Source organism: Equus asinus, chromosome 3 (genome assembly GCF_041296235.1).
Source record: "Equus asinus isolate D_3611 breed Donkey chromosome 3, EquAss-T2T_v2, whole genome shotgun sequence".
In the NCBI taxonomy this organism is placed as follows: Eukaryota; Metazoa; Chordata; class Mammalia; order Perissodactyla; family Equidae; genus Equus; species Equus asinus.
Window position 1 is genome coordinate 85868303 of NC_091792.1, and position 16814 is coordinate 85885116.

Genomic DNA, 16814 nt, shown 5'->3' on the forward strand with positions numbered 1-16814 from the left:
AAGTGTTTTTCTCTCTTTTCTTTGGAAGTGAATTTTAATGGGTCCTTAATTGTCAAAGGACTTCATAAATATTCATTAAACATTGAGAGAAGCTGTGTTTCCTCTCCCTAAAAGCTAAAAGAGAAAACAATTAAGACTCAAAGTGGAGTAGGCATGAAGAAAGACTAAGCAGAACTGTAAACATTCAGTTTTGTATGAGATGTTTATCTGAATGGTTCATATCATCAGAGCATTTAAGCAAATTCTCAGTGTGGAAATACTTTTATTTTTGCCTTTATAAGAAGTTCACGCAGTATCACTTCTGTTGGCGATATTTTTATTTTTACCACTCATCCAATTCTGAATGATCCAAAACATGTCACCAACTCTTTAGGATGCCTTCTGCACCACTGAACAGTAAAATGGTTATGATGTTGGGAGGAAATGATTTTGATCTAAATCAACAGCGCAGGACCAGCTATTATGAAAGTGCCACAAGCCTTTTTTCGTAAAAAAAAGGTTTTCACACTGGATTTGAGTCTTCAAAGGAAGCACTCACTGAAGTGTTGCATTTTACATCAATCCTACGCAGCAGTCAGGGAATGTTATCACACAGATAGCCTTCTCCTGATGAAGCCAGCGCCTCCAACGTTTCCTGGCTGCCCAAAGCGGGGAGATGCCCACCAGATAGCACAGCAATGCCGGTGTTCCAAGGTCAGCCTAGGAAATGCTAATGGCCTGGTAAGTCAAATATTAACTCACTGAGAACAAATGTCTCCAAACCCACCATAGCTGATTCACTGAATCAGGCAGAAAAAGTTACCCGTCAAAGGGGGAAAAATGCGTTTGCTATTTCCAGATGCACAAAAATGACTTTTTCCCCCTTTTCTCTTAGAGTTTTTGTTCCCCCAGTCAAGAGAGATGAAAATATAAGTTTCTATAAAGTTATCTGCATAAAGTCTCGGAAACTGTGAAAATAGCTACCTTGTCATTATCATGCAAATAGAAATAAGAGATATATTAGTGAAATTAGGAGAAAATAAGAGACAAATATTAAATTGAGAAAATGAGTATATTTATTTAATGGAGTCGCTAATTCTATAGTTTCCAAAATGAGCCAAATTCAGAATTCTTGAATCACTGAAATCTTTTTAAATTTTTTAATTAAAAAAAAAGTTTAATCAGATAATTTTTGTTTTGTATTTGACTCTAAAATGTCTAACTAATGTAAATACATTTATCAAATTCTTAAAGTCATTTCCCCAATTGCCTCGTATGTCTCACTTCCTAAAGTCTGGATGGGCCTGGGTGGGGGTGGGCTGAGGAGAGGGGCACACCTGCAATGACTATTTAATAAGCTATGCTTTGTGGCTAAACAATTAAGTTTATAAGGACTCTTGCGCTTTTTCAAATAAAAAATAAAATCAAAACTTTGTTTACCTACCACGTCCAGTAAACACAGAAACATTTTACACTGTCTGAAGTCAGAAACACACGTCACAAAACAGTGGCCCACAAGGACGATGCAAGAATAGAATAATGCAACTCAAGGGCACAAAACGCTGAAGAAATTATTTTTGTGTGGTATCCATTAGATATAGCAATGATTTTTTTTAAACAGACTAAGCTTTCATTGATTCATTACTTTGTGATTATGCTGAGTATGTACTGTGAAATAAACAAAAACGGGAATAAAAAGCACGCCTATGGTTTTCTTAATGTCTGTTTAATAATTTAAAGTTCAGTGTAAGAAACTCAATTTTAGGCCCATGTAGTTAGCTTCAATATACACAAACATTTTGGAGAATGAAGAAAGCAACCACTAAAAACTTGTGTTTTATTTTATAAAACTTTATTTTGCTTTCTATTAAGAGTTATCCGACACCTGTCTTCTACTTTAGAATACTCTAAATGTCTGACCCTCTGTTGAATCCAGAGCTATGCCTAAAACGCTTATTGACGGAATGAATTTGAACAGATTTAAAAGACTTTATTGTGATGGTTAACTTCATGTGCCCACTTGACTGACTGGGTCACGGAGTCCCAGATGTTGGGTCCAACACTATTCTGGTGTTCCTGTGAGGGTGTTTTGGGTGAGTTTAACGCTTTAATTGATGTTAGAGTAGAGCAGACTGCCTTCGATAATGGGAGTGGGCTCATCCAGTTGGTTAAAGGCCTGACTAGGACAAAATGGCTGACTCTCCCCCATATAAGAGGAATTCCTCCTGCCTGACCACCTTCTAGCCGGAACATCAGGTTTCTTCCTGACTTTGGACTCAAACTGAAACATCAGCTCTCCCTGGGTCCCCAGCCTGCCTGCTCTCAGACTGTAGCTACGCCGTTGGCTCCATTGGGTCTCCAGCTCGGAGACTGCAGATCTTGGACTTGTCAGACTCCATTATCATGTAAGCTAGTTCCTTGTAATAATTATATGTTTATATATATTATAATATTACATATATAATATAAATATATCCTATTGGTTCTGTTTCTGTGGAGAATTCTAATACATTTATTCCTAGTTTTCAAAGTTTCCTTAAATACCCAGGCTTCTTTTAAGTAAATATAGAAGGTTCTTTTAATTAAACCTGAACTATCTTGGGCCCTTGAACTGTGGTTCTCAGAATTTCTTCCATCTAATACAGAATTATAATTTCACTGTCAACAACACAGCTTAAATCTTGCTCATGTATTCAGGATTCAGGCTCTATTGATGGCAATTCAGGCAGTGTAGCCCCCGTTGCCTCTGTGTCCTATTGAATATCCAATGCAAGCTAAGAATGAGATCATTAACATCTTATTAGTGTGACACAAAGTGTCACCATGAGATTAACAGGAAGGATTAAATTCAAATAAGTCAAAGATTTCACCCAAACCTAAGGTGCAGTACCATCTATGACACGAACACAGTTCAGACAGTGATTTTGTTTTCATTTCTATAAATTTCCTTGGGTAGTATCTTTCCCATCTCAATCCTCTATTTGGCCCAAAGATCTGTATATAGTAATCTTTTCCAACAGTGTTGCCCCCTTGAGAAATCAAATTGCTTAATAAATTTTTAAGTTGAAGACCAGTTCAAGATGCTCAACTTTCCTCTACTAAATAAGGTAATAAAAATCACTAGAGGTATTAAGCTTTGGCAAAAATCTAAGCTTCAAAATACATGAAAATATTTTAGTGAAGAACACAACCACTTAAAATTTATACTACTGAACAGATACATATATATCAGAAATCTTACCTGAAACATTTAGACATTTTTCATTACATGCATTCTGGATGTTTTACTGAAGAACTTACTCATTTCCAGTGACTAAAGGAAAAAGAAAGTACTTCAACATGTTTTCAATAAAAGAAGACGGCTGTGGAAGTAAAATATAGAGTTTGTGGCTAGCCAAGACAAGCTAAAGGTGAATTCTTTGTACTCTAGAGGTACTTAGACACTTCATCCTATGATAAATGCCTTTTTCATTCTTTCAAAATGTACCAACAAAAATGAATCAAGGAGATAATTTTTTTTTCTTTTCTCTTTGTCAAAGTTTTCTCTTTCTTTTTTTTTTAGTAGTCTAGGAAAGAAATAGTGACAATAGCTAAGAACCCCTATGCTCATATATGAACACAGAGTAATATATGGGTTTGCCTTGTTTGATTTTTTAAGGTCACCAGCCTACTCCAAGGCACAACTCCCTCATTAGGCACTAGTTAGCCCCCAAGTGCCCTTTCCTGAGCTCTAGTCCTATACATTTCATGCTAAGAAGTCTTGCTAATACATAAAGCTCAACATATTTAAACCCTGAAGTTCTCCTTCCTCCTTCTGGAAGCCTCTTCACCCTATCCCTTTCCTTTCTAAACCTGCTCCTTGTTCATTCTCTCTCTGAAGGGCATAACCACCATCCACCCAGCTGCCAAAGCCAGAAACGTGAGAGTATTCCTTGATGTCTCCCTCTCTAACATCCATTATACCCAATCCATCAGCAACACGATCATTTTAGTCCTCTAAATTTTTCTGTAATCCTTCCTCAATTCTCCACTGATGCTGTTACAAGATGCTAAGTGTGGTCCCCATCATTTTTTACCTGGTTGCCTGCAATAGGCTCCTAATCTTTGCTCTCATAGCCCTACCTCTTGCTTTAACCATCTTCACTACACCCAGAATGACAAGTTCTAAAATACACAGTCATTCACTTGCTTAACTTTTGGGCACCTACCAGGTACCAGGCTCTGTTATGGGCCCAGGATGTAGCAGTGGCAAGAAATAGACACAATTCCCTGCCCTGACAAAGCTTAAAGTTACTAGAGGAAAAGAGATAGCAAGCAAAATAAACACAAAAGCATATTAATTATGGTAAGTTCTATGGAGAGAAATCAAGCAGGGAAGGGAGACAGAATATGTTGGGAGTGGTTGTTATTTTAAAGAGGATGGTCAGAATTTTCTCACTGTAGAAGTCATATTTGAGAAGGGAAGGTAAAGAAGGTGAGCTATGAACTGGAAGAGTGTTCCAGACAGAAGAAAGGGAAAGCAAGAGTCCTGAGGTGGAAGTGCGCCTGGTGTCCTTGAGGAGCAGCAAGTGCGAGTTTGTCCAGCAGGAAGAATAATAGTGGGAGGTGAGATCAGAGAAGAAAGGAGGACAGGTCCTAGAGGGCCTTGTTGGAACTTTTACTCTGGCTGCTGTGCCAAGAATATAGAGGGCAAAGATAAAAACAGAGAGCCAGTTAAGAGATTACTGTGGTAATTAAGGCAAGCATTGATTGTGGTTTGGACGTAGGTGGTAGTGGTGGAGGTGATGAGAAGTGGTCAGATGCAAAATCTATTTTTAAGGCACTGTCATAACCTTAGTTTCCCAGGCAAGTAGAGCCTAGGACAACCACTTGCATAGAGGTAGTTTATTTGGGAATGTCATCCCAGGAAACAGGAGTACATGACCAGGGCTGTGAAACAGAGAAGAAAAAAATGGCAATTTGAGGACGAGTTATCTAGTCCACACCCACTACAGGTATTAAGACATGAGTCTCAGGATATCCATCCTGGGGGAAGAAGAAGAGACCATCCCTCAGCTTCTATCCCCCACCCCCTCCCCGCCATCTCACTGGTCATGTCTGGCTCATGACAGTTATCTGCCTCTTCCTTGCAAGTTGTGCCTGAGTACAGAATGGTTCCTGCTAGAGTTCCAGGTGCTACATCAGAGACGCTGCAGGGCAGGAGGCTGAGAGGTGAGAAGGTACCCAATTCCATCTTTACAAAGCAGGGCAATGTCTTCATGGAACTGGTGGCTGCAGCCGTGACAGCAGTGAGGAATAGTTCCAAGAGAGGATTCTGAAGTGGTGCACATGGCTGCCCAATACAGATAGTGTTGAAATCATTTTCTAATGGACTATATGTACTACGTGAGCGATAAAGAAGACCTAAGAATAATACCATGGGTTTTGTCCTAACCAACTAGAAGGATGGAACTGCCACTAACTGAAAGGGAAGTTTGGGAAACAGGATTATGTTACTCCGTCCTTAAAAGCCAGTCATGGATCTATACGACCCACTGGAAACAGTATGTGCTTCATAGTCCGGGCCCACACACAGCTTCATTTTCTGCCCCCTGCTTACAACCTCAAATTAGCCACAGACTACCCCTCACCTTCAACTCTGCAGTCCTCGGGCCATACCATGCTCTCTCAGAACTCTCTGGGACTTTGCTCACATTGGTTCCTCTATCTGGAACTTGTTCACTTCCTTTCTTTGCCCAGATAACTCCTCATCAGCCTTTAGCTGTCAACTGAGTTGTTAAGTCAGATACACACCTATCTGTTCCCAAAGCATTCCTCGTATTTGTCTGCCTCCTCCCCACAATGTGACCAGGGAATATTCTCCTGGAACCCACAGGGCATATTACAAAATTGGACGATATTAGTTGTGTAATAAAAGTATGACAAATTAAGGAATTAACAAATGGTTTCTCTAAGTCATTATATGTTTATTTTAAAGATACAATATTTGTGCCCCAAACCAACTTTGCATATGAACTATTTCAATATTTTAATACATCCCTTCATCCTCTGAGACACTAAATGTTACGTTCAAAGTCACGTAAGTATTTAGTAGCAGGACAATAATTGAAATTCCGTTCTTCTGATTCCCATCAGAAAAGGCTGTTGCCTTTTCCCAAACAGTTAATTAATTCTTCGACAAGATCTAAGTCTAATACGCTCTGGATATTTTATAGGATTAGGTGGTTAAAGAGTAAAAATGCCTACTGCATTTTAATACCAACTTTCCATTTAAACACAAAAATAAGACCATCGGGAAGTAAAATAAAATCGTTCCAGTGAATCTTAAGTCTTAAATGACTCTCCTTAAGACGAGGGGTAATATAATCAGATTTTGTGCAGTCAGTCCCATCTCAGATTTACAAAGATTTACATCTCAGATTTAAAAGATCTTTTTCAACACGTTGTCTATTATCTACAGGACTAAATGACATATTTGGTCAATGCTGTTCGTGCAGGGCAGAAACCAGCAAACTTCTTATAGTGTCTTCTTGGCTTTACTCAATTTTAATTCCGATGGAAAATGTGAGCACATTAGTTTTAGATTCAGTATAGGTTTCTGTTGGGTAAACGTCTTGGCCGACTACATTTTCTGAACCTAGTCCTTTTCACTTGGAACAAATGTGTTTTTCCAGAAGATGCCAACACATCACGTGTTACTGATACATAACAAGATTAAGAGAAAAAATGAAAACATTTAAAATGCAAAACATACTTGGGAAAAAATTACACAGTAAAGTGACCTAGAGAATGCCCTCAGCCATTTTCTAAAATTATTCGGATAATATCTTCAGGATTTAAGAGTACACCTAGGTCCTATTAAATCTGCAAAACATTTTAAGTTTGGGGAATAAAATGGCATACAAAAGAAAGCATCGTTCTATAATTTATAATGAATAAAAATCATGTAAGTTTGAAACTTCTGAATTTCTACTAAGTCGTGAAACAACTCTCACATTTAAGAAACAACAAAGTAATATAGCCTTCTGAAATGTATGGATTAAATCAGATTGCTAGATAGTGTGGCATTTTTATACTTCCCTAAACTAAAATTTCTTTGCTAGAAAAATAAGGCAGAAGACTCTACTATCTTACTAAAACAGCAATCATCCACAATTCTGCTCACAAATCTTCCACGAATTTCCATTGCCTGTGGGATCAAGTTCAAGCTTACTCACCTGGCACTGAAAAAAAGCACCATAATTTAGTCCAGTGGTTCTCAAACTTTAGCCACATAACAGTATTACCTGGAGGGCTTGTTAACACTCAAATTTCTGGACCCATTCCCTGAGGGTTTTAATTCAGTAGATCTGGTTTGGGACCCAAGAATTTCTATTTCCAGCAGGTTCCCACGTAATGCTGATGCAGGGACCACAATTTGAAAACCACCAGCTAGTCACAGCCCAGCTTTTGTGTGCCAATTTCTACTCCCCCACATAAACTTCTCACTTCCCACATTTTCTCATCTTTTGATTTTTGTTTAAACTATTCCAATCGCTCTTATGTTTATAGGCTCTAGAGATAAAAGAAAGAACTTTTACTTAACCTGTACTCTACAGGGCAACTGTATTTGAATGCTGCCACAACTATAGTCCAACTTACCCTGAATCAGCTTTAACACCACTTGTTATTAATACTCTGATGTACAAACCTCAAGGCCCTAAGGTCATTTTCCTGCCCTATGCTGACCACAGCCCTGAGTGGGAGAAACATGAAACAATATTCTGGGGAAAAAATGTTTTTGTTATGACTATGACTCCTATCTAAGAAGGGCTTGTCAGTACAGGCAATTTCCCAACACTCTACCCTATGACAGGAAAGGCATTTCTGCCACCTGAACAAGGAGAAAAGCAAAGGGCACGTGGGATTCAGGAATGAGCCTCCTGGCCTCCAGGCACGGTCTCTGTCCTCAAGACAATCTTCTAATCTGCGTAGGGAGAGTTCAAGATAGAGGTTCACAGGCAAATTAGTAGATTCCCATGAGGCCCAGACCCAGCATTAGGAACAGCAGCTGTCCAAAGAAAATCTCTTTTCCCCCAATTGAGTAAGCAGAGTTGCAGGTGAGCTACTCTGCGAAGTTTTTAAGCAAAGGAAAAATGATCTGATTTTAACCAGAACTAACAGTAACTCAATCACAAAGAAGTGTTCTCATAAACCAACTAATAAAATGACAAAACTGCCTCACTAAAATTATGATTTCAGAGATAAAATATTATCATTGATATTAGAAAAAGCAAACAATAGTCAATGTAGGAGCCCTAATTCAATATTTCATTTGTAGAAAATATTTTCTGGAACCAAAGTCTTCAATTATTAGCGAAAAAGGAAAAGCCATAATGCTTTCTAGCTGAAAGGGGGTGGGGTAGGGGTGGGTATGTACTTAATTTTGTTTCTGGTTATCTCTTTTATTAAAAATAAATTCTGCAAACATACAAAAAAAGAGAATACTGCGTTGTCATAACTCATTTTTATAAAACTTTAACACTTTTTTTTATCATTAAGGAATAAAATATTATAGAATAAAGCCAGATGAGTACCAGCCCCTCTCCTCCCTTATTCTCCACTATGCTAAATTTAGTACTTATCACCCCTATGAATATTTGCAGGAGCTTTATAGAAATATAATTCAAACGCCATAAAATTCACCCATTTAACACGTTCAATTCAATGCTTTTTAGTATATGTACAGAGTTGTGAAATCATATCACAATCTAATTTTAGAACATTTTCATCACTCCCAAAACAAGCAGCATACCCACCAACAGGCACTCCCTACTCTTGCCCTGGGCCCCCACCCCAGGCAACCTGGGGCAACTCATCTGCTCTCTGTCTGTATAGTTTTACTTATTCTGAACTTTTCATATAAACAGAAAAACACAACATGTGGTCTCTGCACGTGCCTTCTTTCAGTTAGCATAACACTTTCAAAGTTTATTCATGTTACAGCATGTATCAGCATTTCATTCCTTTTTATTGCCAAATAATATTCTATTATATAATATACAACACTTTGTTTATCCAATCATCAGCTGATGGACATTTGGGTTGTTTTCACTTTTTGGCTATAATGAATGATGATGCTATAAACGTTTGTATACAAGTTTTTTGTGGACATTACGTTCTCATATCTCTTGGGATATATACCTGGGACTGATCTTTCTGGGTCATACGGTAACCAAATGTTTAACATTAAGAGGAACAGCCAGACTGTTTTCCAAAATGTTTGTACCATTTTACACTCCCAGAAGTATGTATGAGGGTTCCAGTTTCTCCACATCCTCAAGAACACTCGTTACTATCTTTCTGATTACAGTGATCCTAGTAGGTGAAATAGCATCTCACTGTGGCTTTGATCTGAATTTCACTGATAGCTAATGGTGTTTGAGCATCTTTGCATGTGATTATTGGCCATTTGCATATGGCCAGATCCTTGCCCATTTTTAAAATCGAGTTTTTTTAAATTATTTATAAGAGTTCTTTATACAATCTGGATTCAAGTCCATTATCAGATATATGATTTGCAAATATGTTCTTTTTCTCTTTCTTGATGATGTACTTTGAAGTGAAAAAGTTTTTTTTAATTGATGAAATTCATTTTATTATATTTTTTTATTGTTGCTTGTGCTTTTGGTGTCATATCTAAGAAATTATTGCTTAACTTTCTGAATTTTTTTACATAATTACCATCTAGATCTATAAATGATGTAACACTCTTCAACACGGTTGAAAGAACTTACATTTCAACTAACACTGGTTAAGGGTTCCCATTTCTCCACCTCCTTGCAAAAGCTTGATAATCTCAGACTGTTAATTATTTTGCCAATCTGTTGGCTATAACGTGGTAGCTCATATTAATTTAACTTGCATTTCTCTATTTATTCAGCTTCTTTTCCTATATTTCCATCTTCTTCTCTGTGAATGGTCTGCTCTTTTGTTTTTTTGTATTTTCTCACTTTTGAAGACATTCTTTACATAAAATTGATTATAAATATTTCTCAGTTACATGTCTTGCAACATGCTTTCCAAGTGTGTGGGCCGTTCTTTCGCTTGTGATTTGATGTATTGAACTATTATTAATTTTACTGTTAAGAAATTCTAATATATTTTATCTTTTGTCTTTTTTGCATCTGTCCTTAACTTTAAGTTATATAAATATTCTCCTCTAAAAGATGTTGTATTGCATAGCTGCTAATGGAATGGACACAAGAACTGGGCTATCTTGATTTGAATCTAGACTCTACCATGTATTAACTTTCTAACCAGAAACAAATTATTTAACCTCTCTGAACCTATTTCCTCATTTATAGGATGAAGATAATAAAAGCCCCTATCTCATGTTTTATGGAAGCCAAATGAGTTAATATATGTCAAGTGTTGAGAAGAATACTTAGAACATCAGCTGTTATTATTTCCTTTCAAACATTTCCAATTTTTGAATTTTACATTTATCTTTCTGATGTACCTGGAGCTGATTTTCACACACGGTATGAGGTGAGGTTTTCATACGGTCCACCTTGCTCCACTGATCCCAGAGTCCCCTCCGACACATACTGTTTCCTTATGCATGTGACTCTCTATTATGTTCTATCAGTCTATGTCTGCCCATGGCCATCACCACACTGTTTGAATTACTACAGCTCCTAAACTGTAAAACCATAGTAAGTGTTTATATCTAGAAGAGCAAGCATCCCTCCCTCGCTCTGTTCTTAACATCTACAAATGCAGACATTCACAAGTTAAAAAATCACAATGCTGACATCTGTATCCTTAGATTTGTGAATTATAAAATCACAAATGAAATACGTCAGTTATCTATTAGACGATTAGTATTTAATGTAACTATAAAAACGCTGCTTTCTTTTTCACCCCTAACCCTTCTGATTATTTTGTAGATAATAAGGTAATGAAAGCCACAGGATTAACAAACAATCTAGACTAAGGAAAACACTATAGAACTTTTAGGGGGTAACTTTGCTCAAGTATCTTGTGAGCCCAAACAGGTGACATGAAATCCTCAGCAGATTTTTCAAACCCCTTAATTGGCAAATATAAGAATCAAAACAAAGCCACAGAACAAAAGACCACATATTCTCTTTCAGTTTCCAAAACCATGGTCTGGATTCACAGAAGAAACAGTCAATGAAGAGGTAGAAAAATCAGGATAAACACTACAGACATTTTACCTGGTAAAGACAGTTCATCAATTATTCTAAAACATTCTACAGCAACTGCCCCAAACCATAAGATCCAGTGTGTAAATCTAAAGGCTCCCAGTACAAGTGATCCTGTACGATGGACAGGGTTGATAACCGTGTTTTGTCAGCATTAGGAGACAAGCCTGGGGAGGTGTCAGCACGCACTCTCAAGGTGTAAAGCTGCCCGTCACATTCCTTGTTTATAGTCAGGGCTACTCAGGATACCTTATTAATAATCTCTTTAGCTTAACATTTGCAGGAAATCTCAGGAAGAGAACACAGGGAAGGATGACCCATTCTTCAACACAGAATGCAAATTCTTTTCCTAGAAAATAACTCAGATGTGTTCCTAACTTTGTCTTCTCACCTCAGATGGTGAGTGATCATGCTCAGAACAAACTGTAAAGCTTCACTGCCATGAGCGCTAAATTACGCTGCCTAAGTGTGGCTGAATACAGAGCACTTTTTACAAACTATTATGCATTAGAATAAATAAGAAAATCAAAGCAGAAGTGACCGGTCTGAGCTTTATTGATATACTGGAATACTTATTCATGGTGGTGGCAGTGTACGTTTTTGTAATCTCTCTCAAATAAAATGCTCATGTGTTAAAGACTTTGTGTGGACTTTCTAAATGTTCAGCCTAAACAGCAATCCTGAAGTCAGACTTAAATGCCATTCCTAAAAGAATAAAAGAACTAAAGCTCTGAAATCCCAAGTTCTGGTTCTGGCTCTAAAAGTAATAGCGAGACTTTACATAAGTCACCTCACAACTGTGGGCCTTATTTTCCTCACTTGTGAAAATGAGAAAACACAAGTAGATCATTAAAATTAACTAGCTCTTTTTCACACAGGAAGGTAGGGGCCTATAGCAGATATTTCTCCTGGGTTTACTTTAGGCTGTGTAGATGTTTGTTTATATAATGGCACTTTATTTCTGTTAAAGGAAACCTTCAGTTCCATCATCCCACACACAAACTACTTCCATTCTTACTTGAAAGGAAATTCCTCTTCAAGGTTCACAGTACATTAGAGACAGCTGCATTGCTGAGCTTCCTCCAGCAACTTTCAAAAGCTGCAGATGTAGCTCATGCATGACACGGACCACGGAATGAGACAATGCCAAGCATTTTTTTAATGTTATATTTCTGGGGTGTCACCTGCCTACATTAAGTGGTGTGTGTGTGTGTTTATTTTAAATCAGGTCCCTGGGGTAATGCAGGAGCTCTCTAAAGTGACTATCTTGAGTGCTAATTTCCCAAGCAAGATAAGGTAAAAAGTACATTTCCAGTTAATGCCCTTTTAACAACAGACAGTCACTTCCTATTAACTTCCAAAGAGGCAACCCTCCCATCAACCACACACTCCCTGGGTATGTTTCCATCGCCCTGGAACTCACAAGTGTTTGTCTGGAAAACTCAATTCTGGACTCAGAACCAGCAAAACAAGATACTCAGCTAGAGGAGTAAGAATTCTGGCATACAACTTTTCCAGCAGAAGCAAAGAAGAGAGTTATGACTTGGCTTATTTCCAGAGTAGTACCCCAAATGATCTATATAGCCACAAAGACAAACTATTTTCATTGGGAATAATCTGTGGAATATGACTGGAGATGGGCACAGGGCGCAGGAGTACCCGAGCAACATGGTGATTTCACAGCGCCAAACTCTGAAAACATTTCCAGAAGCCTATCAGGTGTTCAATGATCACCTGGAGACAGAAATTACTTAACGTGTGAGAAAGAGATAGGAAATTCGGGATTCTCATTTCTTTTTCACTCTTCAAGAAATCCTTCAGTTCATACTTGGATTGTTCCAAGCAAATTAAGACTTACTATCCCTTACCATCAAGGGCAATATTTTAATAGCGCTAGGACAATTGTTTTATTAAACAATAGGTCATACTAATGTAATATTTTATGAAAGAACATCTAAAATGGGTATCTGGGTAAGTTACTTTTGAAACAAATTCTGACAATCCCCTTTATATACACATTAATAAAATGGGTTCTTCACTTGGTCAGAAAAGAAGGGTTAGAGGTTCCGTCTGGAGGTAAAGAATGAACTGAAATTTATTAACTCTAATCCAGTGTGTACCAAATCCCTTGGGGTAGCTTAATCAATTGCAGCTTTCTGGGCTCAGCTCCCAAATATCTGGTTCAGTAGATTTGGGATAGGGTACAGGGAACTGCATCTTAAAGATGACCTACAATGATTCTGATGTAGGCAATACACTGAACCACGTGTGAGGAGAACCGCAGATGCCTTGTTTCTCAAATGGATGGATGCTGATAGCACACTGTTCACCGGCAGATTCCTAGCCAACAGTCACTGCAGCAAGCCCTCAGCCAGCGCTCACTACAATGTCTGCATAAAACCCTCAGGTCCCACCAGTCCAGATAGAAAGAGGCGGAAAATCACCTGATCCTGAATTCAGGTCTCTCCTGCCACACTGCACCAAGCTGCCACAAAGAAAACATATTGGCCAACTGTTCTATTATTGTTGGCCAGCACCAAAATTTGCTCAAAACCTTTACAAATGAAACCCAGCTGTTTAAGCTCAATACCAGATGTCTTCTACAATGTGTGGCTTTGATAGATTAAATTGAGCATAAGAAAGAGATGAAATATATGAAAATCTAATTTGCAAGATGTTTGTCATTAAGTCTTTTTAACAAAAAAAGACAGAAAATTTTATTTTTCACTCTAAGAGGTTAAGTAGGGTAGAATAATAATATTCATAATAGCTACTAAAGTGCATATTACAAATATACCGTTTAGTGCATATTCATAAAATCCAGGCCAAAAACAATCTGCAGAAATGTCCACTGAAAGGATGTCATATGTTTGTGAAATCACGTGACTCAGCACGAGGGTCCTTTTCCTTTAGACCCATCCCCCAATTTGAACAGGTTTTCACTGAGGGCATAGGAAATTAAGTAGGAAATATTTAGTGATATTCTCGGATTTCAATAAACTGTAATAATCCTATGAAAACATATATATAAGAAACATATGTGTGTGGGTATGTATCATATGTGCAACAAAGTGTGGAAGTAAAAAGGCAATTTGTTTAGCAACTTCAATTAAGTGGCATCTACCCTTCTTCTGTTACCATGTCAGGCTGGAACTCCTTTTTGTTGCTGTTTTCCAGGTCACTGCACAGTTCTCAATAACTTCAGCTGATTTTGGAGCCTAAGTTAAACTCAGAGAGCCCCTCAAATATTCCTCCAGTGAGCTGTTACTCATTCCCGCACTCAAATGAGCTAAGAGTTCATGGGTAAATACAGCATGTTACTCTTACAACATTAACCTTTTATGTCCAAAATAGGAACATAATAAGACTTTGTAATGGAATTTGAAAACAATACTCAACTGAGCACATCAACTCTAACCAAGACAAACATTCAGTTGAGATTTAGCCCCATAAAAAAGTGCATAATCATTAAAGTTATACACAATTACAATTGGCAGGTTATTATTTTTTCAGATTTGAAAAAAATATTGCCTTAGTTTTCTTTTAGAGAGAAATCAAAATAAAGCTAAGGACTTTTAGCAAAGACATAGTTTGATCATGAATATTTCTACAAACCTAACAGATAGTTTCATACAGAGTTGGCAAAACAAACCTGTCCTCAGATTTTCTGAAGCTGCATGCTCGTGGCCATGGCACAGCTTATATGGGAAGAAAAACAGAAACGGCAGGAAAAAATTTTAAGATGACTTGTTATATTAAATTGTCTCACACTTGGCTGATATCTCATCATTGCAGCTCCCACATGAACAAAGCAAAAAACTAATCTCATACCTCTTCATTTATTGTTAATTCTGTATAAACTACAGAAATATATTACCGTTACTTTTGGTAGTAACATTTCTGGACACCAACGTTCAGGTAAAAAATATTAAAGTGTTTTTTATAATTTTTCTAAACACATATGCAATAAATAAGTCACTTAGTGAGCAACAGGAATTGATTATCAACAAAGGAGTATGGGAAGCATTCGTATAGCTATTATAAATGACAGTAGTACCTATATTAGATGTTTTTGATTGTCAACTTAATCCAAAACCTCTTCTAGAAAAGGTTCCCCTGCCCACAGTGCCTGTTCCTGTCTGCTGGCCATCTTGGTATTGGGTTACTCACATCCCAGCAGATTACATTTGATTACTGTAAGGGTCAGTAGCCAATCAAATTCTCTCTCCAAAAAATTAAAAATAAGAGACAGTGAAACATTTATCAGTTACCTCTAGAGAGCTACACAAAAAAGGTTTTGGAACATCAGGGAATGCAGACACTATTTTTGGGTCTTGTGCAAAATAATGAGTATGTCCAGGGACAGAGACTCCTCTCTATGCTAAGCACTGTGCTCTGCACTAGGGACACAGCAATAAATAAAATAGATGGAGGTTTTTCTTCTAGGAAGCTGAGCTTCCAGCAGGAGAGTGACGTGTGTAATGATATACCATGATGTGTGCCATAAAGGAAAAGTAAAACTTACAATGAGGGATTATATCAAGGGGATCTCATTCAATTTGGACTGTTAAGGAAAATTTAACTTAGTGACATGTAAGCAAATGGATAAGCAGAATAGATAGGCAAAGAACCTTCCAGGCTGTGGAAACAGCATATGTGAAACACCCACGGTGAGAAAAGGTTTGAACCATTTGGGACTGTAAAAGGCGGATGTGGCTGATGATCCCTGAGCAGTGAGATGAGCTGCAAAGGCAGCCAAGGGCTCGCTGACACCAGGCCTTGCGGCGATAGGAGGATCTGGATTTTATCCTAAATGTACAGTGTGTCCATTACAGAATTTTAAACAGAAAGAAGGGAGAGACCACAGAGGAAAGAAGAGAGGACTGACTGCCCAGGAGGCCCCCCAGAGACACGTGAGTGGAAAATCTGGGTCCCACGAGGCCTGTGTTTCCTTTGGCTCTTCTTTACGTCTCCACTCAACTTCTTTCTCTACGTAAGGTTCTGTTCTTTATAACCAAAATATCAATACTAACAATGTGATTTTACATGAATAGTTAACTAATTACTGAAGGAATGTGGGAGAGATGCTATCAAGCAGAGAAATCAGTTAATCCAAAAGCCACAGCTTCTCCGGTGTTAACAGGAAAATGGTGGGGCTAGCATTAAGAATAGGTTATTCATGAGCATGTAGTCATGAAATCATCTTTAGATGTTCTAACATTTCCACACAAAAGAAAATCCATTATGATGGAAAATGTAAAATAATGGACATTATTTTACAGATGGAAAAAAGTCTAATAATCAAGACCAAAATAGCCCATCTGGACCTAAAATGTAGCATAAGAAAGCTTGATAATTTAGCTGATTAAGATAATTTTTCTATAATTAAATGTCAATACTTCATTTTAAAGATTTGCCAATGTCCTATACGAATTCTAAAAATTGATAAGCATTTGAAAAGTTAGGGGGAAAAACATATTCATAAATTTGTTCCTGGCAGTTCTAAATCAAAAAACAATTTGTAAATGTTATTTCAGATTCCATTGGCTTACAAAGGCAAAAAAAAAAACCCTAATTTGAATTACTCTGGTTTTTTTAATACTATTATTCTTCCAAAAGCCTTCA

At 37.5% G+C, this 16814-nt stretch overlaps 1 protein-coding gene across 17 annotated transcripts in view; it reads right to left on the reverse strand.

Annotated features, from left to right (window-relative positions):
- Positions 1-16814, reverse strand: part of BMPR1B (bone morphogenetic protein receptor type 1B) — a 377622-nt gene that overhangs the window by 87459 nt on the left and 273349 nt on the right. Inside the window, exon 1 of one of the 17 annotated variants that reach the window (XM_070505346.1) lies at positions 3221-3242. The exons of the other annotated variants lie outside the window; for them this stretch is intronic. The gene's annotated coding sequence lies outside the window, so the exon portion shown is untranslated. Of the gene's footprint in view, positions 1-3220; positions 3243-16814 lie in introns of those variants that run through there. 17 annotated transcript variants of the gene reach the window in all.